The sequence below is a fragment of the Helicoverpa armigera genome, chromosome 18 (genome assembly GCF_030705265.1).
Source record: "Helicoverpa armigera isolate CAAS_96S chromosome 18, ASM3070526v1, whole genome shotgun sequence".
NCBI lineage: Eukaryota > Metazoa > Arthropoda > Insecta > Lepidoptera > Noctuidae > Helicoverpa > Helicoverpa armigera.
Genome location: NC_087137.1, coordinates 1,376,986 through 1,404,056, shown reverse-complemented (window position 1 = coordinate 1,404,056; position 27,071 = coordinate 1,376,986). Strand labels below are relative to the sequence as shown.

General features: G+C 34.2%; 2 protein-coding genes across 2 annotated transcripts in view; one reads left to right on the top strand and one right to left on the bottom strand.

Annotated features, from left to right (window-relative positions):
- Positions 1–18,500, top strand: part of LOC110373175 (myeloid leukemia factor) — a 238,890-nt gene extending 220,390 nt beyond the window's left edge. Inside the window, exon 9 of the transcript XR_010277341.1 lies at positions 18,488–18,500. The gene's annotated coding sequence lies outside the window, so the exon portion shown is untranslated. The remainder of the gene's footprint in view (positions 1–18,487) is intronic.
- The window catches only part of LOC110373178 (uncharacterized), a 150,668-nt gene that overhangs the window by 30,849 nt on the left and 92,748 nt on the right, over positions 1–27,071 (bottom strand). The window lies entirely within an intron of this gene.

Genomic DNA, 27,071 nt, shown 5'->3' with positions numbered 1-27,071 from the left:
TTGAATAAGATATTGAAAACCTTTGAAGGTGATTTTAAATGAGTTTCACCCCTTGTATCTGTGAGGGGTTGAGCAGAAAATTGAGTGTTATCATTCTATAATATAAAGAATGGATCCGGAAGTTCTTTGTAGATTTTCTATTATTTGAAGTGTTGTGTACAAGAAAGCAAATTCTGCAAAAAAAATATATTTTACAATCTTGTTTAAAATACCAATGATTTTAACTTGTCTATTCTAACCACCTCTTTTTAGGTTTAATTACATATAACCTAGGGCAAAGGTTGAAAGAAAAAAGGAAAATTTAACAAAGCAATATTATTTCAACAAAAGTTCATCGACCTTTCTCTTTTTCATTCCACAGTGGTACGGAATAACAGACCACACGCCAAAACTGTATTACATTTTTAATTGACTTCAAAACCAAAGAGATTCCATTACTTTTTTCATTTGTACAGTTTCTTTTAGCTTGGTAAATAGAAAAAAGACTTTCATATTATCATACGTATATTATTTACTTTCGTTTTTTTTTTAATATAAAAGGAATAAGTTTGTTACTAACCAGTTTTTTAAGTAGGTAGGTGTTTTTTCGAGGCCCTGATATTTTATGTGGTTTTATTTATACCTAAACTAGCATTTCACCCGCGTCTCGTGAGAACTACTGCCCGTACCAGGATAAAATACAGAATATGTTACTCGGGAAGAGTGTGCTTTCCAACGGTGAAATAATTTTTTAAATCGGTTCAGTAGTTTCGGCGCTTTTAGGGTACAAACAAACAAGCAAAACATGTTTCCTCTTTACTATGTAGGTTACATAAAACACAGATGGCTCCTTCGTCAAACATATAAACTAACGGGTGATTTTTTTGCTGGTATCTTTTTGGCAACACTGTTTTGGACAGATCACGCGTGAATCGTGTCTTGTGTCATAGTCAAACTTGTTCAGTATGGTCTATAATTTAACCATGAATCGACTTACGAACGAACAACGCTTGCAAATGATTAAATTTTACTATCAAAGACGACAATGGCCGAAACGTTACTGTGAATGGCGAGCGCTACCGTGTGATGATTGGCGATTTTTTTTGCCCAAAATGGAAGAATTGGACATGCCTGACATGTTGTTTCAACAAGACGGTGCCACATGCCACACGGCACGCGAAACAATGGTCCAATTGAGAGCCGCCTTCGGTAAACAGTTTATCTCACGTTTTGGGCCCGTCAATTGGCCGCCTAGATCGTGTGATCTAACGCCTTTGGACTATTTCTTGTGGAGCCATGTTAAGGCTCATGTCTACCGGGAGAACCCAGCAACGATTTACGCACTGGGAGCCAATATTGAAGCATTTATTCGAAAAATACCGGCTGATATGTTGGAGAGAGTGTGCCGAAATTGGGCCTTGCGAATGGGCCATCTAAACCGGAGCCGCGGCCAGCATTTGCATGAAATCATCTTCAAACATTAAATTATATTGACCGTTCTATCGATTCCAATAAAGATTTCATCAAATATTTCAAATTTTTTGTGTTTTTTTTGAAAATCAAATCCTATACCTCTTAAAAAATCACCCGTTATATACAAAACAAAAAACTACATCCAAACTCTCAAGAGAAATAGTCATACTGTCAATGATGGCATTATTATGAGAACTATTCAAAGTTTCGGCCAAAATAATACAAAATTCTTTGGAAATTCAAAAGGAAATTTTCTTTGAAGGTTGGCAAGACAGTTTAGCGTTCCCTAGAGTAGACGAACTGTATTGCTCAAATTTATTTCGAGATGTTTTGGGGATAAAGGCCGAGATTAGGATAAACGGACCAAATGTCTGTGTGTAAACTATTATTGTGATAAGGTCTGATTGGAATTTGAAAGTTTTTATGTAAAAAAAATATTGTTAACATAATTTTTTTTTCGATATTCAAGTGTATTTTAATTAAAGTGATTTACATTTAGATGAGGAGATTTAGTTCAGTTAAAATATTTCCAAAGAAGTTTTAGAAGAATTGTAAATATAAATAAATATTTATTTTTTAAGGATTCACCTTAGCGACCGTCATGTTTATTTTATTTTCTCAATAACTTCTATATTATTCATTGATTCGGGATAACATGTGCCTATTACTAAATCGAATAAGCCAAACTACAAGAAAAAAGAGGAAAAACTACTTTCCCCAATGTCACAAAATAAATAACAAAAGAATAACCAATGAGACAGGTAAAAAAAGTTCCTAACTCACTTTAATACAGGTGTTTACAAAAGTAATAATTTTGTTTATGGTAGCACGTCAGTAGTTGTCTATGGGGATTTCCCTGCTGTATATAAAAAAGTTTTCACCCTTGTTATTGTAAAGGACATTTCCATGTCACGAAAAGATGAGATAATGTATTATGGATGACATTGAATTAAAAGTAAAAGAAGGCCGTAGGTATTAAAATTTAACTTAAATTGGATACTGGAAGTGTTAGTAACATTTCATAACAAATATTCAAGACATTTCACTTCTAGAATAATATAGTTCTGCCAAACTAAATAAAAAACTAGAAGAACATAAATAATATACCTATACGAAGCGTATCAAAATAACATGACTTTATTTCTAAATTGTGACACTAAAAAGCAAGTTACGCCCCGCCACACAATACCATACATTTTCATAGCGGTACAATTTGTGAAAACGGCAAGCACTCCTTGGTGGCAACACAGAATAAAGATGTACAGTTGTGAAGCTACGTACTGACGTTCGTAAAAATGTCACTCACACACGCATGTGTATCGACGAGCTTTTACCGGCGTTACCAGTGCTGTCAGTACTGAGTGTAAAGAATCAAGCATATGCGTGTGTGTGAGTGACATTACTACAAACGTTAGTACGAAGCTTCACAACTGTTTCCAAGAGAATATGTTTATACTGTGGTGGCACGCATTTTATCTATTTACCGCGCTCCTCTATTGTTTTCTCAATATTCCCGCCTTTTTGCCGGGAACCGTGCAACTTGGCGTTCTGAATTTAAACTGGTAGCCGATTCTCTTTTGTTTTGCGCCAGTAATGACTACATTTCCTCGTTTTGTTTTCGTGTTTAAGTCGTAACGTTTTTCTTGACTTTTTTGTAAGAAGGTTTTAAGCTTTTTTTTTTGTGTTTGTATAAGTTAAGCGTCTAAGGGTATTGTTACATTTACAAAAAGTTACTCTGCTTGTATGGACGGCTTTACTAGTCAGTCAAGATTTTTAATAAAACTGAGGAAGTTTTAAATGCCTTTAAAATACAAAATGAAACCACTAGAAACATCCAAATTAAATCAGCCCAACTTCCTCGTAATTGAACACAGAGGTACGGAATTAATGATACACGTACTCTACATATTTACGTAGAATCAAGTGTAACTAAATATTGTAAAGTAAAACTCGGCAACGTATAAAATTAACGACTATGTGTTCTCGTAGAACACCGTTTAATTATCCACTGTGTTTGTCGTGACTTTACGGGTGTGTTACAGTAGGTCAAGTGTGTACGGTATTATATTTCAGATTTCTAACTTACACTTAGCTTTCGTGCTAATGGCATCGTGAGTACTTCGTGCCAAACTTAATGGTTGATAGTTGTTAAGTAGAAATCACATTTAGATATTAGCGGGAGGGAGAAGTATGAGAAGGGCCACGTGTGTACCTTTGCTAGGAAGTTAGTTGAGAGCCGTCATAAAGTTTGGCGAAAAATATTATATCTTTGGAATATGACCTTTACTCTGTAGGAATTCAAACCTGCGTAGGCAGTTATTAAGTTTATTTTCGGTGGTATGATTTAACTAATTTAATTTGACTAAGTATTCCTTGTATTTTATGTAAGAAAAGGGTTGAGTGTTTTGAAAGTTTTTTTTTGTTACACCAAAACAATTACAAATCTTTAGCCTATTTACCATGAAAGGACCTGCCATTCTTCGATCGACTTCTTCTCAGTGACCGTCTCAACTAAGACTTCTGCCACCTACCTACACACTACCCCTAGTAACAAAATTACCAAACATGTTATTACGCGGTCGACAATCGCAATATGTCAGGGTTGTACGCAGTCGCGTACACTCGCGTACACTCGCGAACAGTTCGTGCCGATACGCTTGCGTAACTCGATAGCTGCACTATTCGATTAATTAGACGCCATTACGAATACGAGTATCGATTACGGAGTTTGCAGAAATCCTAATTTTGTACATGTTTGTGAAGGATTTGTATGACTAATGGGCATATTTTAGTGCAGTTTGTTTTTCTCGGAAAGTCTAGACTTTTTATGGTTATTCTCGTATACGGTATATTAACAAAAATAATGCACTAATTACACTCAAACTTAATTCCCGACAACATAGTATAAAGGTGTAAATTAAAAGTTATTTGAATATGTACTTGTAGAAAAGATTTTCTGTAGCTATAAACTTATCGTTATTTTAATTTGTACTTGTAAACTTTTATGTAGGTATGCGGGAAACCTAATTTCATTTACACAAAGGCTGTCCACCTTTGTTATAATACCTACAAGTAATTAGCCTCATTTCACGACGCTAAATTAAAACAAAGAGAGCTCACAACAAAAACTTGGCAACTAACAATAAATTGTATTAAATAATGTCCCCGAAGGACCTGAAACTTAACAGTCCTTTTTCTTTATTGTGAAAATTGCTGTAAATAGTCACCTTCCTTTGAAAGGTTACAGTTATATTCTTAGAATTTATTGTCGAGGAAAAATTGCTTTTTATTAATTAAGGCTAACTATTTTCAAGATGGCGGAAACGTAATTATAGATTTTTTTTTTAAACAATTCTTAAAGCCATTTACTTCGTGATTGTTTGTAGCAGAAGACGTTTTTTTTCCTGAAATACAGACTTATGTAATATATTACCTTTGAAATGTTGTAGAAAGTGAGGAGGTAATAATTCTATTTTCGTAACATATTAAGTATGATGATGACAGCGAGATTCACGAAAAAGGAATGTATGTACAATATTCGTAATTCAACGTGTCTTCATAATAAAGAAACGTATTTTATAACTGAAAGTCTTAATGGAGAAAGCAAGAAGAAATGTAAAGAATCCTACATTTTACCAAGAGATGTTTTCAAGTCGTTAGCAACTTTTTTCTCGAGAACATTTATTTTCAGAACAATGTATATAATATGCAATTCAAGTAGATATGACTTTAATTTTACTCTCTACAAAGAAAAGTTAAACATCAAAACAACCTAAGCTCGCAATGCAAGAATATTTTTCAAATTCTCGCCCGCAAATGCAACAACAAACATCTCACAGTTTTGCTACCAATGCAAAATAGAATTTAGCAGTTGTTGTCTTTCGTAGGTATATCCATTTTCTATTATTAAAAAGCGACAGTTGCTGTGCACACGTCAATTAGTGTCACATGCTATATGAGTATTCACATGTTTGATATTATTATGATAAAGTGATATCAATCAAAATAATCGTTTACATATCTAAAGACAAACTGATTTTTTGACACAGATTTTTAGATTTTTTCCACAAACGATCCCTTCTAACAGTTATCTTCCCCTGACCTACAATTTACAACTCCAATATGGCGGCCGGCGTTCATTTGTTCCCGCCATTATTTTTATCGGCAATATCTACGTCACTTCAGCGTCACCTGTGCTTGATTGTCAGTGTTAGAGCATATAACCAACAAGACACGTCATTGCCGTGCCATTCTATGCCAAAAGAAAATGGCTTTGTGAAAAAAGTACCTAACCGTGTGCCTAAGGTTTATGCCCATATTTTTCAATTTAGTCGTATGTGTGCGTAACGATGTGACCGAAAATGCATTAGTGTGCTATCATTAGTTTTTGCGTTGCCTCGCTGTCAGCGTGTAAATTGGTAGAATGCTCCACATTTTCGGTTCCTGTTGGTTAATGCTCCAAGTTGTCAGCCGTCTCGTTATGTCGACATGGTTCACGATTCCAGTTAGCGAAAGCATTTCTTTATTTTTCCGTTGTTATTGTCAGCTTTCATCGTTAAAATTGAAGTGTAATAACAGTTAGAAGGTGGGGTTTTTACTGTTTGATTATCATGGGGTTCAATCTACAAAGACAAACGTAATGGTGGTGATGCCCTGCTAAACAAGTATATTGTGTATTTTTTTACAATCTTCATCATCATTTTCCGAGCCTTTTCCCAACTGTATTGGGGTCGGCTTCCAATCTAACCGCATGCAGCTGAGTACTAGTGTTTTGCAAGGAGCGACTGCCTGTCTGACCTCCTCAACCCAGTTACCCGGACAACACAATATTTTTTTAATATAACACTGAACAATAATATCTACACGTGTTGGTTGTCATAAAAATTGATAAAACAATAAATCAATCCTAATTCCCGCCATGACAGTTCGTGTAAACGTCAACCTTTCAAGATAACGTGATCGAATTCCGATAACACTTTCTATTTCAGACCTTATCGACATTGCTGGTAAAACCCGAAATACATACACACACGCACACATATATTGCACACCTAGATCTAAAGGGGGTTAACTCAAAAATCTAGCTTTAATTTTGGAATAACCATCTTCCAAAAAAAAGGTCAAAAAATGTTCTAGCTGCATAAAACATTTAATTTAAAACAGAACACTAAGATTGTTTGAGTTCACCCTCTTTAGATCTAGCTAAATATTAGCTCACTATTGGAAGATGCAAAATTCTATATGCGTACCTAAGTACCTATTTACCGTCAAAATATTTGCCAAACCTAATGAATGACACAGAGCTGTTAATACATCCCCTAATTAAAGCTAGATAGACAAACAAACAGCTCAATTTTAATGAATCAAAATATTTAGCCGTCGCCAAAGGATGCTTAATGCGACGTTCATACGGATAAATCTCTTCACAAGCGGGTATTTGGAAAATAAATACGTCCCAAGTTCGGTAGCGCATCCGAAGAGGGAGTTAATCTGCAAAGTTTTGGATTTATGAACACTCTGCTGATGTAAGGGTGCGACGGTATCATCTACTCTATGTATATATTTTGGAGTTGTGGATGACAACTTTATGTTATGTAATACATATTCTTAATTTTATGTAAATGTATGTACTTATGTATGCTTGTGCGCGATAACCTCACTTTTGACTGGACCGATTTTAATGTGGTTTTCAGCATCGAATTTGTCAGACTAAGGAGAACGTTTTAGAAACTAAATGAATTTGGGGAATGTCAATTTTCCAAATAAAAAAAAAACATCAATTTAAAATACAAAAGACTATTCTATATTTCAATAACTATTCTGTCCTATTAAACAGTTTCCCCATACAAAAAAAAAACTCTCCTAAAATAAACCCTGAAAAGCGACTCAAAGTGCTACTTCACACTTCCACTTTAAAAACATTACTTTGATGTTTATTTACATGAAACTCGTGGCGTGTTGACCTTGGACCTTGACCTTCAATATTAGCATACAATGGCCCAACACTTTCTGTGTTGACGGGCTAACACCGAGATATTGAAAACAGTTTAAATATTTATGAAGATTTAATGGTTTTGAAGGGGATAGATAAATGGGCTGAATATAATTGTATTGTTACTTACTCATTCCTTGTACTTAACAGTGTATTATCACAAAATACATAGGTACAGAAGTCAATCTCATGTATGTACTTCACTTTTCATGCCTAAACTCGGCGGTCGCGCTAGGGTCGTAAACTTTTTATGCGCATAAAACTAACGTGGTAGTGGTACTCGTATCTAATTATTTGATTTCTTGTTGAGAATAAAACAGGAAAAATGAAATATAAACCAATAATAATAAAATATTTAATGTGGCATACATGAGGTTAATAAACACTTTCAACGGAAATTCGTTTGAACGAGATACCGAACTTTTTCAGAAACCGCAATTTATAATTTTGTTATTCATACATATACTTATAGGTACTTACTTATTACTCTTTACTTGCGAAAAAAAATATTTTTGTATGTAATGGGTTGGTACAGTCCCTGATCTAAGCTTGCTTCTACCTACAGAAACCTTGATTTGCGAGTTTTATTTCGTCTACCTTACAACATACTCTCGCCATGAATTATCAACTCCTACTACTTAATAATAATCTTTGAGGGTAGGTTGGGCGGTTCGCCTGGGCCGACACTAGCAAAACTTATTACGGCATTGGGCCAGAGGCCGCCAGGGCGCTTACCTACCCACCTAACTGTACCTACCTACTGCGTTTATTAAAAGAACCATCGAAATATGAGAAAATAAGTAGGTCCATACTATAGGTAATACGGCAGGCTAAAAAAACCGGCCAAGTGCGAGTCGGACTCGTGCACGAAGGGTTCCGTAAATTACAGTTAAATCAACCTATCTCAAAAACTATAAGAGATACTTTGATCAAACCAAAAATCGTTGAAAGAGTTAATTAGCATGCATCACCTCTATTTTTTTTAGAATTTTATACCCCGTAGTTATAAAAATAGAGGGGGGGGGACATACTTTTTACGACTTTGAGAGCTGATATCTCAAAAACCGTTCACTTTAAGAAAAATGTTTTTTAGAAAACTTTATATCATTTTAAAAGACCTTTCCATTGATACCCCACACGGGTATGTACATCGAAAAAAAAAATTTCATCCCTCAGTTACATGTATGGGGGGCCCCACCCCCAATTCTTTTTTTTACTATTTAGTGTCATATTTTTGTAGCGGTTCATACAACACATATTCCCATCAAATTTCATCACTGTAGTACTTATAGTTTCCGAGTAAATCGGCTGTGACAGACGGACAGACGGACAGACGGACAGACGGACAGACGGACAGACGGACATGACGAAACTATAAGGGTTCCGTTTTTGCCATTTTGGCTACGGAACCCTAAAAACGACAGTTCACTGTTTATTGTTGTATTAAAACAACCGTCCACTGAACAATTACATATAATACGACTTTTTTTGTTGCTCCATTATTACTTTTTCTTTTGTTATTAAAATTAAAAATATTACAGTCAAATTACAGTTAGGTATGTATCAAAACGCGTGCACATTTATCTACCTTGTGTGTGACGCGCGTATCTCAAGAAAACGGCAGCCCCGCTCGCACTGTTTTGAGTTGTTTTGAGACAGCGCGTCTGTGAACACGCACACATAGACACCTATGTCTGCGTGACTCGAACGCGCTTTATATGTAGATTGACTTCTGTACCTATGTATTTTGTGGTATTATTCAGTGGTTTTATAAGGTTAGTTTGTAAAAAGTCATTCTTATTTTTTGTTGTTTTCCGAAAGTGATGTCGTCAGATATCATATAGTTATCGGCACGGATATTGAGCCCGGACCTTCACCTGCGCAGAAGCGATTTACTGCCTTATTGCCTTATGCGTACGGTGCGCAAAACGATCCCCACTCTTCCGCCGAGAGCTCAATATCCGTGCCGGTAACTATACCTATAGTTTTTCAGATAATGGCAATCGTTTCAAAGATTAAAAATATTTTTTTATAAAAGCTAGACACATTGATATTTTATAACAATGGCTAAGCTAGACAAGATACTTAAAGGGCCTTACTACAAAAACTTTAAACCCTGTTTTACACTTGTCTAATAAAATTTTGGCTGCAAAATGAACCATATGTCAACGTCATAATTTGACATTTTTTTAGACAAGGCATAAACTGACGTTTAAAAGTTTTTGTGGTAAGACGGAAAATGTTTAGATTTTAAACTGCTCGTTTTTAATTCTAAAGCCCACTATTTTCTCCATTAAAATTCACGGACAAATCCATGGTGTTACACCAGTTAAGAACAAAATACCCATACATTCATATTAGAATGGCACCATGGTCCTTAGGGGAACAAACCTAAGAGGTTTTCAGCCATAAGTAACACTTTACCACAATTGAATGAAACCTTTCCTTTGAAACGAAAAAAAGGTACAGAATTCCTTTTTTGCGTGTGAAAAGTTAAATTAAGTATTTGAATATACGAGGCTGGTTAGTCTGTATTACAAAGAAACTTCATAGATCTTGTATTGCCTAGCCTAGAACCGTTAGGTACCATATACATCTTTTTTTAGGCCGTGATATTTTTTTATAATATGTACTACTTTTATAACAATGCTTGTATGTATTGAGTAGTCATACTAATCTCATAAATGTTGCGTAACTCAATTTGTTTATTTACGCATTCACGCCAAAACTACACTGCGAATTGACATGAAATTAAGAATTTAGGTAGTCAGGATCCTTAGACAAGCCATAGGCTACATTTTAACCTGGTGCGAGAAGTAATTTCCTTCCGGCTCTGGTGGAACATAATTGGGACATACATAAGTTTCAGAAACTTGGTTCCTTCAAAACGTCACAGATTATTTCTTCCAAAAAATGTCTTGTACAATTTGTGTCTATCTGAGATGTTATAGTCATCAACATAAACGTTCCCTCGGAGGGCTAAGTACCCAATATTAAGGGATGACAGAGCACATCAGACGCCCTTACGTTGCGTTTTTCCTAACATGCGATCGTGCCCTTATTCCGTACTCAAGTTGTTTTATAAGATTATTGAGGATTCTTGTGGGATATTTTTGTATGATTTGGGAAAGTTGTGAATTCATGGTCATTAATGCCTGATATCTATGAATAAGAAACGTATACTTTTTTGCATTTTTTCTTTGATTAAACGTAGAGGTACTCCCCATTTTCTTTTGTTTCTGTATCTAGCTGAGCACATGGTAAGTAAGTGAATGATTAACCAGGACCTATTTTACTTAAAAAATAAATAATATACTTTACCAGAAAACCAATTTTCTCTAGTTTCCTAGAAATAAAGTTAACAAAATCTCCGGCATATTTTGACAAAGCAGAACTTCAGTTGCTCTAAGCTGTCTTTGTTCTAGAAACGATCACGTATTAATAATAATAATAACATTTATTTCAAGTAACTTTGACTCATAATATACAAAAAATACCAGTAAACACAAAAACTTGTTAGTAACACTTACGTATTAGTAGTATTAGAAAGTCCATTAAAACAATTAAAATAGCGACCTTTGAGCAGGACTTCAACACCTAAACTTTGCGACTAAATAAACCCCGGTATACATGTAAACGAGAACTCGAAACTTTGTCAAACGAAGTGACGCATCCCGGAATATTTAGCGGGATTTGCAAAATTTTGCAATTCTAATAACTAGCTAGTTGACGATTCAAATCCCGGGTGTATTATGCAACGGTTAGTGTTGTTGCGTGTCCCGGATTGCGGGCTCGGTATCCCGGAATTTTATTGCAGATTTTAGGGTAAGTCGTAAAATTTGAATAGGAGGGAATCTGGTGATTTTTTTGCATATGTTTCCTTCTAGGTTTACGATAATAGTTTTTATTCAATACTTGACCGATAAAATGTAGTTTCAGGAGGCAGAAAAGCTGAGTAATAGCTACCTAACTGTGTTACTTCGCTCGGAAACTCATAAGGATCGAATTTTGCTAAACGAACCTCGAGTGACGAGACTTAATTATGTCTAGATTATCCTGGACAGCAGCCAACTTCGCTAACATTTTTGGCAACTATCGAACATACTTACCCTTATTATCACTTATGAAAACAAGATTATTACACATTACTATGTGAAAACCAGTTTAATCCACTAAATGTCAACACGTCTATCGCATTTAAATAAACCTGCTTTATGCAACTGGTTAAATTATTACGATTCCAAATTTTAACTAACCATCTGCACATGACACATAGACACGCTTGTTAACTTTGACGGCAAAAATCCCGTTGAGCTACAAATCCCGTGATTCCTATCATTTCAACCCGGGATTTTGCTTTAATATTGCAAGCACTATTTAGTATTTATGTTACAGATTTGTTTTGCTTACGTCTGCTGCTCTTTTGGTTTTAAATGACTTTTTGACGTAAATTATATCATAAATATGCTAGTGTGTGCTTTAAATACATATTGTGGCCCGTTACAATGGAGATGCATTTTAATAGGTTTTATGGAATAACGTCAGCATATGTTAATTTGTGGAATTAAAGAAAAGCAAGATTATGAATGGTGTTTATCCTATTTTGCTACAGTTGGGAGTAAAAGCGACTGTGTTGTTTGAGTCTTCGTATTAATATTTTGGATGTCCCATAATATTATATGACATCACTACATAGTATAAAAAGTCGCTTTTTCTGTCCCTATGTCCCTTTGTACGCTTAAATCTTCAAAACTACGCAACCAATTATCATGCGGTTTTTTTAGTAGATAGAGTGATTAAAGAGGAAGGTTAATATTGTATAATAACATCCATTAAATTGTGGGGAAATATTGATATCCCGTGCGAAGCCGGGGCGGGTCGCTAGTATTATGATAATTATGAAGTTCTTTTTTGTCTAGATTCTAGATAAACCTGCTATACGTGTTTGAAAATGATGACTCACCCATTATAACACAGGACTTGACACATACTCTCTATACTAAGCAAAATCATTATTCCCAGCAAATTCAAGCCCTCTTGTATCTACCCTAGTACTCAAACCATAATGATCTAACTTCTAGGGCATTGCCCCGGCACGTGACAAGTGCCTATTTTGCGCTCAGGACTTGCGCGCGCGCATAAAGGGCGTCTGACACTGCGATCGGAAGTCGTTATGTTTAGTGTACGATGTATTTAAATTAGACGGTTATTGCTGAGTTTGGTTGACTTGTCTTTTTAAGCTTATGTTAAAATCTGTTTGTTTTCTCTTAATAGGACTTCAGCCGTTAATAGGTCTATGTAAAATGTAGGTAGGCAACCGTTAAGATTGACACCTTAGGCTATAGTTCACTGACAACATAAACGTCTGTTTATATTAAAACATCTGTTTCTTTTAAAAATTAAATTTATAGCAGTAAGCAGTTTTTTTTGAACCGAAGAACCGAAGTAGGGCCATAAGATGAGCTGATTAAACAGTATATGTACATTTACACACACAACTACGTCTCACCCGCTTTCGTGAAATAAAGCAACTGTACCTCGTTTACCAAGATAACAACTACATGGTAAATTACAGTAAAATGGTGTGAAATGCGTGGATAATGTAATCAAGTGCGAATTTCCTTTATCCGTTCGTTCAGCTCCATCGCTTACGTTAATTAAATAATGGTATCTTTTGTTACTTTATTTATTTTTCTTTAAGTTATCAAAATAATGGAAGGAAACGATTTGTTGAAAGAAAACACGAGTGTCTCCGACTTTTCATTGGTACATTGGTTGTCACCGCGTCTGTGACGTGTAAGGGCCGGGGTTTGATTCTCGTGTCGGGCTGTTTTAAGGCTAACTGTTTTTATGTGAAACCCAGGAGTAGAAAGTCTAAGTCTCCTTTTCTACTATTGAATAAGCTTACTTATAATATAAAATATTTATTTATTTATTTATTTATTTATGAGTATGGAAGACTTACAGCTAAGTACGTATAATAGTTAATTGTGCGACTAACTGACAGCCAATTACAAGTCTTCACTTCTAAAACTAGTTTAACATAAAAAGGACAGTAGAACAAACTCAACACACTGCTTATAACGCCTGAGCAAAAACAAAAAACAATAATTAAAAAACGCAAAACCAATAACTTTGCTATCTTCTTATCTATCTTTTTATATCGTAATATTGTCAGTACCAAATACTTAATTACTGCATATTTCCATACAAAAAGCAATAACATCAAACTTCCTAGTAAAACCAGCCAAAATACATATTTATGACAAGCATGTTTCACACAGAAGCGACTTATTTGAATAAAATCCTTCCTCATAACCCGCAACTATTCATTTCTGTACCCATGCATAACATTTAGTACTTTGTCAAAACTTACATGTAAAACGTCCCTTACAGGTGCACACTACTTTCAAAAACCAACCTTAACTCTATCATCATAAGGTCGAAATTCCTCTGTTGATGGTTCATGGGAGTTAAGCTCTTTTAATAAATAGTTCAAACAATTGTTTTAGGCACGATATCAGAATGCTAATTACTTTTAATATAGTGTTTTGTGAGTTAAATAACTAATTTTGGTAATTGGAAACAGGATGCAGTTATTACGTGTAAAATGGGCCATTTTAATATTATGTAGGTACACTAACGTGCAATAATGTCGGGTCAGTTGGGATTTTATTCTAGTAGCTGGCTTTTGTTGCTATTCAAACAAACAACTTATTTAATGGCAAAACCTCTGGATATCTGTGCTACAAATTTTCTTGAATGTGTAGATGAAATCAAATTACTATGTGTAATTATACTTTTTTGTAAAATACAGAAATGTTTTTTTTTTGTATAAAAAATGACAAAAATTTGTGTAGGCCTCTTATAAACATCAATGTAAAAAATATGCTGTTATTGTTTTTTTTTATTTGGCTTACTCCCTTCCATAGACTGACCTTATTGCAGCGTCAACAGTTCCAGAAAAATCATATCTTTTTATGTAAACCTGTGACTCATTGTACCTTATATTTCCACATACGTCCACTACATGTTCGTTAACAAAGCACGCAGTTGGAATATGTGAGCACCGCCTGGTTTCCTTACCTTCAAGTATTTGCAAATTGTGCTGATACTGATCTCGTTTCATGGTTTATGCATTCCGAGTATGTAGTGGAATATATGTAGGTTTGTTAGGTATGTGGCTAATACTAAATAGGACATGCCTTCTTCACAGGCCTTCGTCGATAACACCGAAATATTATTTATAATTGGTCAAGTAGTTTTAGATGTTTACGAGTTCAAGCAAACAAAGAAACAAACTCATCATCTTTATTAAATAGTATATTAAGTATAGAGAATATAAATACGGGTCACAAGCTTTGAAACCGAAAAAATACTTCAAGCAAAAAAATAAGGAGTTTCTCAAAATCAGAGCCGACAATTTCATTAGAAAATTGGCGACATTTGCAACCAAGTAACGAAGGATGTATCAACTTAATAACACATTCTAAGAGCGTAGCCTTGTCACGTTGCTTCTCATTATCGGAAGTACGTGATTGCTCACTGATTATTGACACGCGATCCACTGTTTTTTTTCTTTTTTTACTTGCGATCCTGATATTTTCATGATTCCATGATTCTCTTTTTCTTTTTTTTTGTAATATTGAGTTTGGTTGGTGATGAGGTTTGCTACAGGATCTGATATCGGATTCATTTAGGGAATTTGAAAAAATAAAGTTAATTCAATTTTCGCGTGACAAGGTAGGAGAAAAAAGATCAAGGTGACAATATTTTCATTTAATTGTAGTCGTTATGTTGATTATCTTTATTAATAACGGTAAAGAAATAATTACTAAGTCAAGATGTAATTATTGAAACTTAACTAACTCTTTATAAAACGTCAATTTTGTTTGATTTATCATATGAAACAAAAATTGCATAAAATAACCAACTACTTACCACTATACTACACCTTCATTCACTAACAACTAATTTGAAAATAAACAAAACTAATTAAAAACATCACAAAGCACAAGATACAAGAGTGCACCCCAGCATCCGACTGACTAATTGTAATAATGATTCATTTGCAAACTTGATAAGTTTTTGTGTTAAATTGATTGCATTTATTGCACATTGCACATGCATGACTGTGCTACACGATAAGGATAAACAGTACAATGTACTGAAATAAAGAAGTGTAAGAAACATTTACGCAATTTATACTTTTTTTTTTCTGCACGAAAATATAAAAATATATTGAGTTATATCTCTATATTATATAATCTCTATTGTATAGGTAATAATAATTAAGCCGTCTTCACAATTTATAAGCATAAAAAAAACTATTTCCATCGACCATGAAATAAAAATAAAGAAGAAACAATTCAGTTTTTTGTGAGTCGATTTTTTTGCAGTTTCGTGTAAAGCCGAATAAAAATGAACAACATCTGTCAGTCAGACCACATCCATTCTTTCTAAACGGCCTTGTATCCACATTCTTTATAGCCATTTTATTCACACATATGGACTTATAGTAACATTGCATGAAAACATCACGCGATATTTTTCCCTCAGAAGGCCAATCACGGTTGCGCGGCGAGCCACAAAAAACGACCCAGCGGTTGAACGTCCTCAATGAATGTAGTTATTACCACTTTATTACCATGCGTACTTAATTGTTGATCTAAGATGTTTTTGTATCTTTTTGGACGGTTTGTGGCGAATTTTGGTGTTCGTGATGTGAATGTTTTAGTTATGCGGTGTAGCGTTAGTTATAAGGAATGTTTCCTTATGTTGTATAATGTGTACCTTTTTGCTGTATTTTTATTTTTCTCCAGAGTAAATGCGTGTTTTACTAAACAATCATAAATCAGAAATCGTACATAATTCTTTAAGAAAGATGAAATTGTAAAAAAAAAATGATCTTTTAATCTTCACAATAATACTGAGTGCGAACATTTTCTCGTAAAATAAATGGCTTTTTCAAAAACTGTTTCGTTTACAAAGCTCTGTGTATTTTGTCGACACTTCAAAAAGAAAATCCTGAGCAATTACTTATCCCACACCGCTAAGAATAAATTGTGGGCGATACTACGTCTCAAAACGAACTTGTTATTCTACAAGTCAATCTAAGTATCTCATTTATCCACATCAGCTCAGCCACGTTATAAATCTATTTAAATAGAAAGACGTGATGTAAATAAAAATAAATACTGCTGAACGATATGCCTGACAAGTAAACAAATATTCTTTGTATGTAGTAGGTACTTAACTATGGCCAACAGTGCATCGAAAAAGGAACAGTGCCCAACAGTTCTCGTCCGCTATAGAGCATTTCATCAGTTTACGTCAATACAGTTTTTTGCACTCCAGTGTACGTAGTATTTATTTCTTTTGTTGCTCGCACTGTTACAATTTTTTGGCCCGACTTTTATGGTCGGTACGTTAGTAACGTAAATACTGGGTCGTTTTATTTGCATTTTTTGTTTTGCATCCACTGCTGGACATGTCAAACTTGTGGTTTTGTAGTGAAAAATATTTCGTATGTGGCGCTCAATGCACAATAAATATCGAGCTGGTCTGCCTGTGATAGGCAAACCGTTTTGTTGGGCCGGAATATTTTTAGACATATTTTTGCATATTTTATTTTGAGTGAACGGTATTTTTTCTCTTCCAAAAGCAATAAGGAAACTTTTACCACACGAGTGCAAAATAAAACAAAGAAAACGGTAAAATAATGCCCAATTCATTTGCAATTCCTTCAATATTTTAAAGCAAACACAATATCCTTTACAGTAATTAAACAAGGCTGTACAATAAATACTTCGTTGTTAAATATCTCTTACAGATTAATTGCAAACACAACAGACCTCACATTTACTGTATTATGGTGTAAATAAAATCAGTTTGAGTAGGTAGTATATAATTTAATTACATGGCCTGAGCCGGCTTCCCATGAGAATACGTGTTCCAACCAGACAGCTTTGACGGTGGGATGGGAAACGCGGGATAGACGCAGCCCGGGATAGAAATGGTGCGTATATTTTTTGGTAAAAAATATTTCGGAAAAAGGGTTTTTTAAATAAATGTCAGTGGACGTTGGTACAGTTTTTAGATTGGACGGGAATTTTAAACCAATTTAGTTGTTAGAGGGGTAGTCAGACACAACGGACTTAAGTATTAGATATATGCGTTTTTAAATATACTAAAACTACTTTACAGAGTGTTTTAAGCCATTAGGACTATGAATCAGCCATCAGCAGTTATTTGGAATTTTGGACCAGATATCTACTTTTGGTCCAATAACGCATTCTTTACGAAATTGCAGGACATGAAATACCAACTTGCGCAATGTAAGAGTATGATAACTTAGCTAGGACGTTTATGCCCATTTGAATACACCGTACTGAGAGGGAATAAATAACCTTAAGCCTACGAGTATTATTTAAAAGAATTATAGTAAAAGTCACTTTTTATTACAAGAACTAAGCAAACAAACCGTGGTTCCGTCTTCATCGTGTCGTCCGAACTACTCCTTCAATTGACTTTAATGGAGACGATCCACTCCAGCACAGTTTACTCAGAGTTTAACTATAACTGGGTAAAAAGACATACGTCTGTCTGTCTGTGTGAGCTTGCAGTTTCTTTATGATTGTCTGTGTTATACAGGTACTCAGAAGATTGAGATGAAATTGTTTTTATTGACAATGATGTCTCTCGAAGTAATGACGTGTGCAGGCACGATGTTTTCTAAACAAATTAGTTTTGACATACTTAATGAAATCTGCTCTTTCTTCTATAGAAACTATATTTAACTAGACGGTCATGCTTAAACGGGAATTTGCACCTTCCAATTCGTAATGTGCAAACGTTTTACAAAACGTAAATTAGAGTTTTTGATTTTACAAACAAACACTTCTATATTTTATAACTTTTTTATAGACCTATCTAACTACAAACATAAAAATGTACACAGTTTTAAAACGTAAAGCGTGTATATTACCGCTTCCCGTTTCTCAATAGTTGATATAATATCTAATATCAGTTCCGACGATCGACACTTTGACACGCGTGGGAAGGTAAACAATACACATTGCACCCTGATACACTTTCATTTTGTATGTGAATATTGATATTAATATTGGGAAGTTATAAATTGAATATTAGTAGTTTTTTTCTCTTGGCTAAAAAAAAGACTTCTTAAATTAGTCAATAACTCCAAAGGTTCTTCCCAAAAGCGATTTATAAAGAAAGAAAAAAGCTTCACCTTTACAAAACCCATTTTAAACCGTCAACCCTAAAACAGATATAAATCCCTTAAACTAAGCCCCCCAGTCCACGAATCACAAACGCATTGACCAACCCTCAACTGACTGGATGTCCTCTTCATCAACAACTCAGTGGGACAAACCCGACACACAAATCATGGCCGCCGAGGATTGGCGCGAACCCTCACATCCGCCCACAGACTATCAATTTTGGACCGTCTAGCTAGACCATAAGTTATCGAATTTGTACCTCGCATTTTGGGTTAGGTATTGATTGCTGGACTTTACACTTTAGGGAATATTGTTTGTGAAGTGTTTATTTTGCATTGATTATAACAATTAAATAAATAAATAGATTGTATGGATAAATAAAAATTAAGCAGCTTTTTTGACTATAGAAGTCAGAAATAAGTCAAATTCTGAAACCAACCTAGCTCTTTATCACACAGAAGCTAATTACGTAATTACTTCATTAGCCAAATGTAGCTTCAACGTTTCAGCTTTAAGGCCTTAGATGTATCCAAAACCTAAAGTAGAATCTTATAATTACTTTAACGAGTATTTTACGATCGCGTTTAAATAAATTTCAATTACTAGAGATTTTTTGTTCTTTTTAACCCTCGCGGCACGGAAGGGTTAGTACAGTAGAGCGTTATTAATAAGACACATATTTTGTGCGACTGGCTAGCTATTTGTAATTCTTATCTTAAAATAAGGTGAGCCAATATATGTGTATTTTTATAATTAATAAAAAAAACGATATACATCGTTTCCTACTTTTATAAAACACCATTTAATTATAACAACATAAATAGTATCAACTGTAATTTAGTTCAAGGTTTTCATCTCGAAATAACAAAACGTGTTTGATACTCAAAAATATTTAGGATACACCTTTTAACGAGCGCAGCGTCAAACAAATTAAAATTGATTACTCAAAATTATGTGTGTGTACGTTTTTTTGGCCGCACGTGTAACATGAACGATGGTGTAATAAAATATGTCACACCATAAAAATATGGTTTTATTAATAGGTAAGGATGAAATTATTAGGGCGGGCTCGGGTGTAACGTATAGCTCATATCAGATTGGAATAGCTATATAATTACGGTTAAGCCATATTTAAGCCTGTTTTTCTTTTTAGTAATGGAGGATAAAAATGATATTATATATTTTACGGGCTGCTTAATTAATAGGCTTTTATAAATTATGAATAGAACTGTTATTTGTGTTGTTTTATTGGAGTTTGATGAAGTTTAAAAAAGGGTTTGATCTTTTAGTCAGGGAACAATCGTTTATCCTGTACTTTAAACTCCCAAAAGAGAAAGATATTCTCAGAATAATTTAGTTATTGATGACAATGCCGTATAAGTTGTAAAGAATTATAGAGGTATTTGCAACTAGCTTTTCCACGCATCCGAAAGAGCTACTTCGCACACCCTAACTGTGTATCTAACATTTAAATCGTTTCAGTAGTTTTGGCTTCAAATCGTGAGACACAGACAGATATGTAGACAGACAAAGTTACCTTTATAATAAGATAAGAGCAATCAATTAAACAGTAACACTATTGTAATAATCTCCTCTAAATCCATTTCGAGGAACACTCGTGAAATTGTCGTCGTTGTCAATAAATCACAGAACACATTACAGTTATTTCAGTCACAACTTCAGTGTAATGATAATCCTGAATACTTCGTCTATGTAACGACTAACAAGCTCTCATACATCTGTCTTGTGTAACTTGAACAAAATTGAACCTTATTGTTTAAGGTTTAAGGTGGAATTTCGTTTGTGTGTGATGTGGCGTCTATTTTTCAAACGCTTTTAAAAGGAGTAAAAGTGCAGGCTAGTTTGCTACCATTCTTAGTAAAAGCGTTTATTTATGTTCAAACAAATTGTATATTTCTCGTATTTTATTTAATATTTTTCCTTTATCAATTGAATTCTCAGAACAAAAATCAAAATTCAGAACTTTCGTTCAGAATAAAGAAAAGATCGACCAAAATTCATAAACATACACATAAAAAATCTTCAAAAATTGAATTAGTTGAAACAAAAACAGTATCCATAAAATGCATTTCGTAACGACTCCAGTTGCCAAAACTCCGACTTATTTAGTGAATTTGGCCTTTTTTGTGAGTGGCTTAATTTTTTGGCAAGCCAGTGTAGCCCAATTGGACTACAGTCGTGTTCGTTTTTCACAAGCGCGTTGAATGTTAAAACTTGAGCACTTTGTAGTCGAGTAAAAGTGCCAAAAGCGACAAGCTCTTCATATTTTCTTTGAAACATGTCTGCACTTGGTTGAAGGTTAGGCAAGTGCATGTTTCTATCACTAGGAAGATATTTTTATTCGTATTAGAATGTAAAAAATATACTATGATTTGTATGATTGAATATGATTCGATCTAATATCATGATTATGGATTAAAAAAACACATACAGAAGCCCAAGCGCAAATAAAAAAAATGTTTCTTATAACATATAAACTAAAAGCTAAGGTACCTAGGAGGACTGAGTTATAGATCATTATTTAACCTTACAAAACATAAGTATCATACATATACATACCTAAGCTTATATGACAGCTGCTATGCTTATGACTAATCAGAGTTACAAGTAGTGCATAATATTTAGACACGCATTTAACTAAACCAGATCATAGTAATAGTAGGAACTGGTTGTTGCACCTCACAGGTGCACTAACTAACCTGTTTGTTATTTGCTAACAATGCTTTAGGAATGCTGGAACTACTGGTATATCTAAGACATTTATACTGGTAAATCTGAGAAGAATCTACTATAGCATATACTATTATTAAGCTGTTTATTTGTTTGAGCGTGCTTATTTTAGAAACTACTGGTCCGATTTGGAAAAATCTTTCAGTGCTAGATAGCCTATTAATTGAAGGAGACTATAGAACATTCTTTATCAGAGTGCGCGAATTAATACCCACGGGACGTGTGTGAAATCGCTGGCATGGAAGATAGCATTTAAAAAAAAATCGATTAATCTGAACTAATTATGGCAGTTAACGTATACTTTAGATAACTAAAACAGTATTAAGCGACCTTTATAAGTTAAGTTACCTCTCCACGATTGGATATCTGTTTATAAATTAACCTAAATCGATATTTGAATTTGAGGTCACATACCTCTAACTTTATGGAGTCATCAATTTAGTGCACCACCTAAATTGTACGTACTTCATTAATTCTTAGAACACAATGTTTGCATAGCTTTAGCGTCTAACCCGTAAATGCATACAGAGGCATCGTAACCCAACACTGGGTTGACTATAGATGCAATGCATTGTAGCTCAAACTGGCACCTCGATATACCTACACAATATACAAACAAGCTGGGGTCATTGTCTCATTAAATATTGACATTTCACTGGACAATTCAAGTACTAAAGACAGTTGCATAATCATTATTCAAGATACCGATCACGTCATATTCGTTAATAGTAATTGGATTTTCGTAACTTGTAGTTTAACGTTTAAGAGAGAAATCGATCAATTTTTGTAGTGACGATAGGTCCATTTCCGCGTTAGTAACATTATTCTGGTTAGGGTTAAAATGATTTAAATCTGGTGGTTATACCACTTAAATTTTACGAAAGGTTTTAAAAAAACATACATAAAATACATTTCTATTTTACACATTTTTGATCGAAACGTTATCGCATAAAGCTGTTGGAGCGAATTTTTGTAAAATAAAGGAACAAAAATGTTCGCTGGACAGATTCTCCCAAAAAATACAAAAGCAAATAAGGGTCCAACAATTTTTTTACAACAAAAAGCTCTTTATAATTAAATGCGAAGAACAATAACCAGCTTAAATACTTATTAAAGAACAGTCAAAGACTTCTGAAGCTACCAAAAGAACTCCCGGACAGAATCCGTCTTAAAACTTTTGCCCCGAGGCAGAAGCAGTGTAGTTCCCATTTTCCCAACTTTCAGAATGTGAGGGACCATCCCGCCTCAGTGCGCGATTCCTCAAATCTATTTATTCATGCAAAGAACTGATAACATTGTTGAATTTTATAGTTAACTTGCTTTTGTGTGGAAGCGATTGAGGGAGTATCTGAGAAAAATAAAATTTCATTTCATTGCGTTTATTTACGCCTGATGGAACCGTTTTTGTGGGTGGTACATGTGGCTTAATGATAGCTTAGGAAACATGATTTTAAAAGTTTGTCTGGCATCACATGTTTAAAGTTTCAACTTAAACATGACTTAATTTACCATCAATTTATGGTTAGTGCCCCGTGCTTCCAAACTTTTTAAAGCAGCAGGATCTGATTGTTATACAAATGAAAATGTCATGTTGTGTGGTAATATTTATTGTAGTCGTAACTTACGCCCAAATTCTGATCTTGCGTGCATTCCTCAGGAGATTGATTCTTCAAATTCATGTAAGGTAAGTTATAAGTTGAGGTCTATGAAAAACAAGACCTATTTTTAAGGAAGGGATGAAATCGAAGCTTCCAAATCTGAATAGCAAACCAGAAACCTTGCATTAAGTAACCCAACATCAAATAAAACTTGTCCAAGATGAAGAAACCTCAAACACCAAGGATTGACATCAGACGACAGTCGGAGTACGGTTGTAAGTGACACTTCGAAACGGGTTACAAATGTGTTATTCACCGAGCCACCGAAATTTCGCAGCCATTACGAAAATTCTCGATTTTAACAAACAAAGCCCGAATTTCTCGATTAAAATGTCGATGAACTTGCTTCTGTATTGCAATACGCAAAACCCCTTTTATTTTTGGACGTATTGTATGTAATTTATTCTGAAATCGATAACTTTCTTTCATGTGGCTAGACCTGATTTTACTTTGTTAACTCGAGATATTTATGAAATGAACCAAATAGCATCGAAGGTTCGTTTAAATACGTAAGGGAAAACTGGAAAAACTATACCTTTTTTCCATTAACAAGCCATTCAGATTACCGACCACTTGAACCCGATAAAATTTAATTACACAAGCATTATCTACACCCATAATCGAGTTTAGTTTGCGTTGACCGAATAAGCATATTTGTTTAAGCATAGCAAACATTTTTTTTTCCAATACACTAAGCGATAGTAGGTTCAATAACCGGGTATAGTAAATATGTAAATAAAGGGTCTTTTCGACCGCCGTCGGCGCGCGAAGGGTTACGCGTGGGTGACATTTTGTTACGAAATAATGTTAACACTGTTATGATTTTATTTTTGTACCTTTTTCTTTGTTTTTGTAATGGAATTGTTTTGGGAATATGGTTATTGGAGCTTGGAATTGAAGGTTTGTATTTTTCTAACGTGTGTATTTTTCGTTATTTTGACTGTTTTACGTACGTTTTTTTTGAAGAATTACGTATGTGTAATATAGGTACCAGTTAAAGGACAATTCTTGGTATAAAGGCAAATACCTAAAGTGGAATTGGAGGACCCTCTTTTTGGATCTCAAAAGGAGTATTTCCTCAGTCTGTTTTCTGAGAGGAAAATTCACAGTTTAGTATGTTTAGAAGCAGTACTGTTAGTTGCCTAGCTCGACTTAATGTACAAGTAGTTTAACTTTGTTTTAGATTTTAGAAAGAATGCCAAACTTTTTGTAACCAAATTGTTTACAAGCAGTTAACAGTTGACGATCACATGTAGACATGGAAACGGAACATTTATTCCTATCACTACAATAATATTAGACTGTGTGCTGAGGGCAAGAAGGGTGCGTTAGGGTTCGCACCCTCGCCCTTACTACCTGTGGAAAGTGGTCCAAGCTATAAGAACCATGGAAGGTTAAAACTACAAAAGGTTAAGTAAAACAGTACTTGATTCTGCCTCAAAATAGTTGTTTCAACATAAAAGGCAAAATGCTATGGTATCTGTAGTAAAATACATTCATGAAAAAAATGTATTTTACAAACCATCGAAATTGCTTTAAAAAAGACTGCAACGTTGGCATATTTTATTCGAGTTAAAAGTGCAGACCAAAAGTTTAAATTCCAGAAAAAAAATCGCAAAATCAAGCCTATTATTCACTTTAAATTTTTTAAAAACATTATCTACACAAAATACAGCGAAAATTCTAAATTCCCAACATAATTTCTTACTCCAACCTTACGTGGAACGATTAACAATGTACGTAGGTTCTACGTATACGAACTTTATCAAAAACGTTAAAGGTACCTCGAAAATGAAACACGTAAATTGCAAGGTAGGTCACGTAATAACCGAATTGACGGCCAACGTGTGAATTGTAGTACCGTGGCTCGAGTCATAAGCGATAACGAGTTTATAATTATATTTAAAATATGTGGTCTCGCTACGTATAAACTCGACCATTTTGTTAAATAATTAAGATTTTGGCAAACTTCACATAAACCATCTACTAAATAGTCCAAACAAAACTTAAATACTTGGCTTGGATAGGTGAACCCATTCTTTAGTTAAAAAATTACATCGAAAAGTGGCATTAATTTTTATATATTTTATTAATAGATCACACTTAAACGAGATACTGTATGTAAAGATACTTTTTTTTTCCCGTTGTCGGAAAAAACGCGGAAGTTTAGAAACCTCTGTTATACCTATGTTTAGGGGTTAACCCTAATTATGGGCCGGCTGGTTGCTCAGTTGTCTGTGACTGTTACAGGGTTTGAGCTCGCACCCCTGTCTGAAACAACAACCTAATATTGCGATTCATGAGCGAAAGCGATTAAGAAATAGGGTTAAAAATACAAAGGTAATCGGCCTTTTTAATTAACTGATTTCTAAGGTATTTTCAAGCGATAGTTAAACTTAAGTTTTTGTCGTTATCAAAAGTTATGTTGCTTGTAAAAGTAAAAAGGTAATGTAAAAGGAGCAAGTTATGACGATAAAAAAGCTATTATTTTATGTTTAAAGCCAATAAACATATCGTTTACTTTGTCAATAAGTACTATTATGTAAGAAATAACTGAAATGACGTGTATCCACACGTCATTTCAGTTATTTCTTATTGACTTGAAAGAAACTATATTATTTGTTTGTTTACAAATCGCTTGACTCTCTCCGCTTGTACCACACAGTCAGGTGTATCGAGCTTAAGAGCGTGTACGCTCGGCGCGCGATGTCAACTTTAGGTAATTCAACGCAAAAAACCGCGCAGACTAGCGTCGCGGCTGTGTGCGTGCCTATCATACTTCACGTATAGTCACACAAACCATTTTGATCCTTTCGAGTGAAATTGGTAGAACAAAAAATATATTATTTAGTAAATAGTTAATAGCGGGAAAATAGTGTAAGTCTATGGATGTCTAAAATATAAAAGCATGAAAATAAGTCGTTAATACTTACACTCTTTTGCAAAAAAATCGGGCACCTATGAAAACCTTGGTTTTGAGGACTTTCTGTATATTACATACAATTTTCAACAGTACTAAATAGTCGACTGATGATTAATGACAATGTTAAGAGTTTCTGTATTTTAACCGATTTCAAAAAAAGAAAGGAGGAGGTTTCAATTAGATTGTTTTGTGATTGTTCTCAATTTGATTGTTCTCGATTTCTCAAAGACGCCTGGACCGATTTGAAAAATTGATTGTTTATATGAATGGTCCAGTCCATCCAGACCGAAAAATTGTGGTCAAATAACAACAATTGCCGGAAAGCCAAATATTGGTGAAGAGCTTGGGTTTACCATTGCAAATAAAGTTTTAAGTTATCTATCCTATATGCTTCAAAAGTTATTCGAGATCAAAAGTCAAAATTTGGGTACATCCAAAATGAAAAAAAAAAAATTATCGCTCGATTGGTAACAGACATCTGCAATAAGTGATTTCTAGCCTAAGGAGTCCGCCATATTGGATTTAGACTCGCGACACATTTTTTTTCGAGTTATTCATAGCAAGCCCTTTCATTTGATACCCATATCGTAGGAATGCATTAAAAACATTTTTTTCTCCATCTTGGGTATACCGCCATATTGGATATAGAATCATACATTGTCATTAAAACTGAACATTCAAACAAAATTTCAACTCAATCGATAAAAAAAATATGCTTCAAAATTGAGCTTTAAATAAAATAGTAATGTATCAAGATTTGTTGGTCGCGCTTGAAATGTACTCTATTCTCGGTATCCACGGCAGAGGTTATTCACCCTACACGATGTGACGGAGCGACACGTCCTCTCTCTGTGAAGCCTTGCGGCGGTCTGGTTTGAGTTGACTCGCGTGCAGCGTTTTATAGTAGTTTTTAAATAATTTATAAAAAAATAAAAACGAGAGATTAAATTATAATATAAAGTTTATGTTTTAAAGAAAGAGTTATATTACTATAGTAAATAATTGTTATATTAAATTAAGTAAGATAGATAGGTAAAAAAAGCATTTGAAAA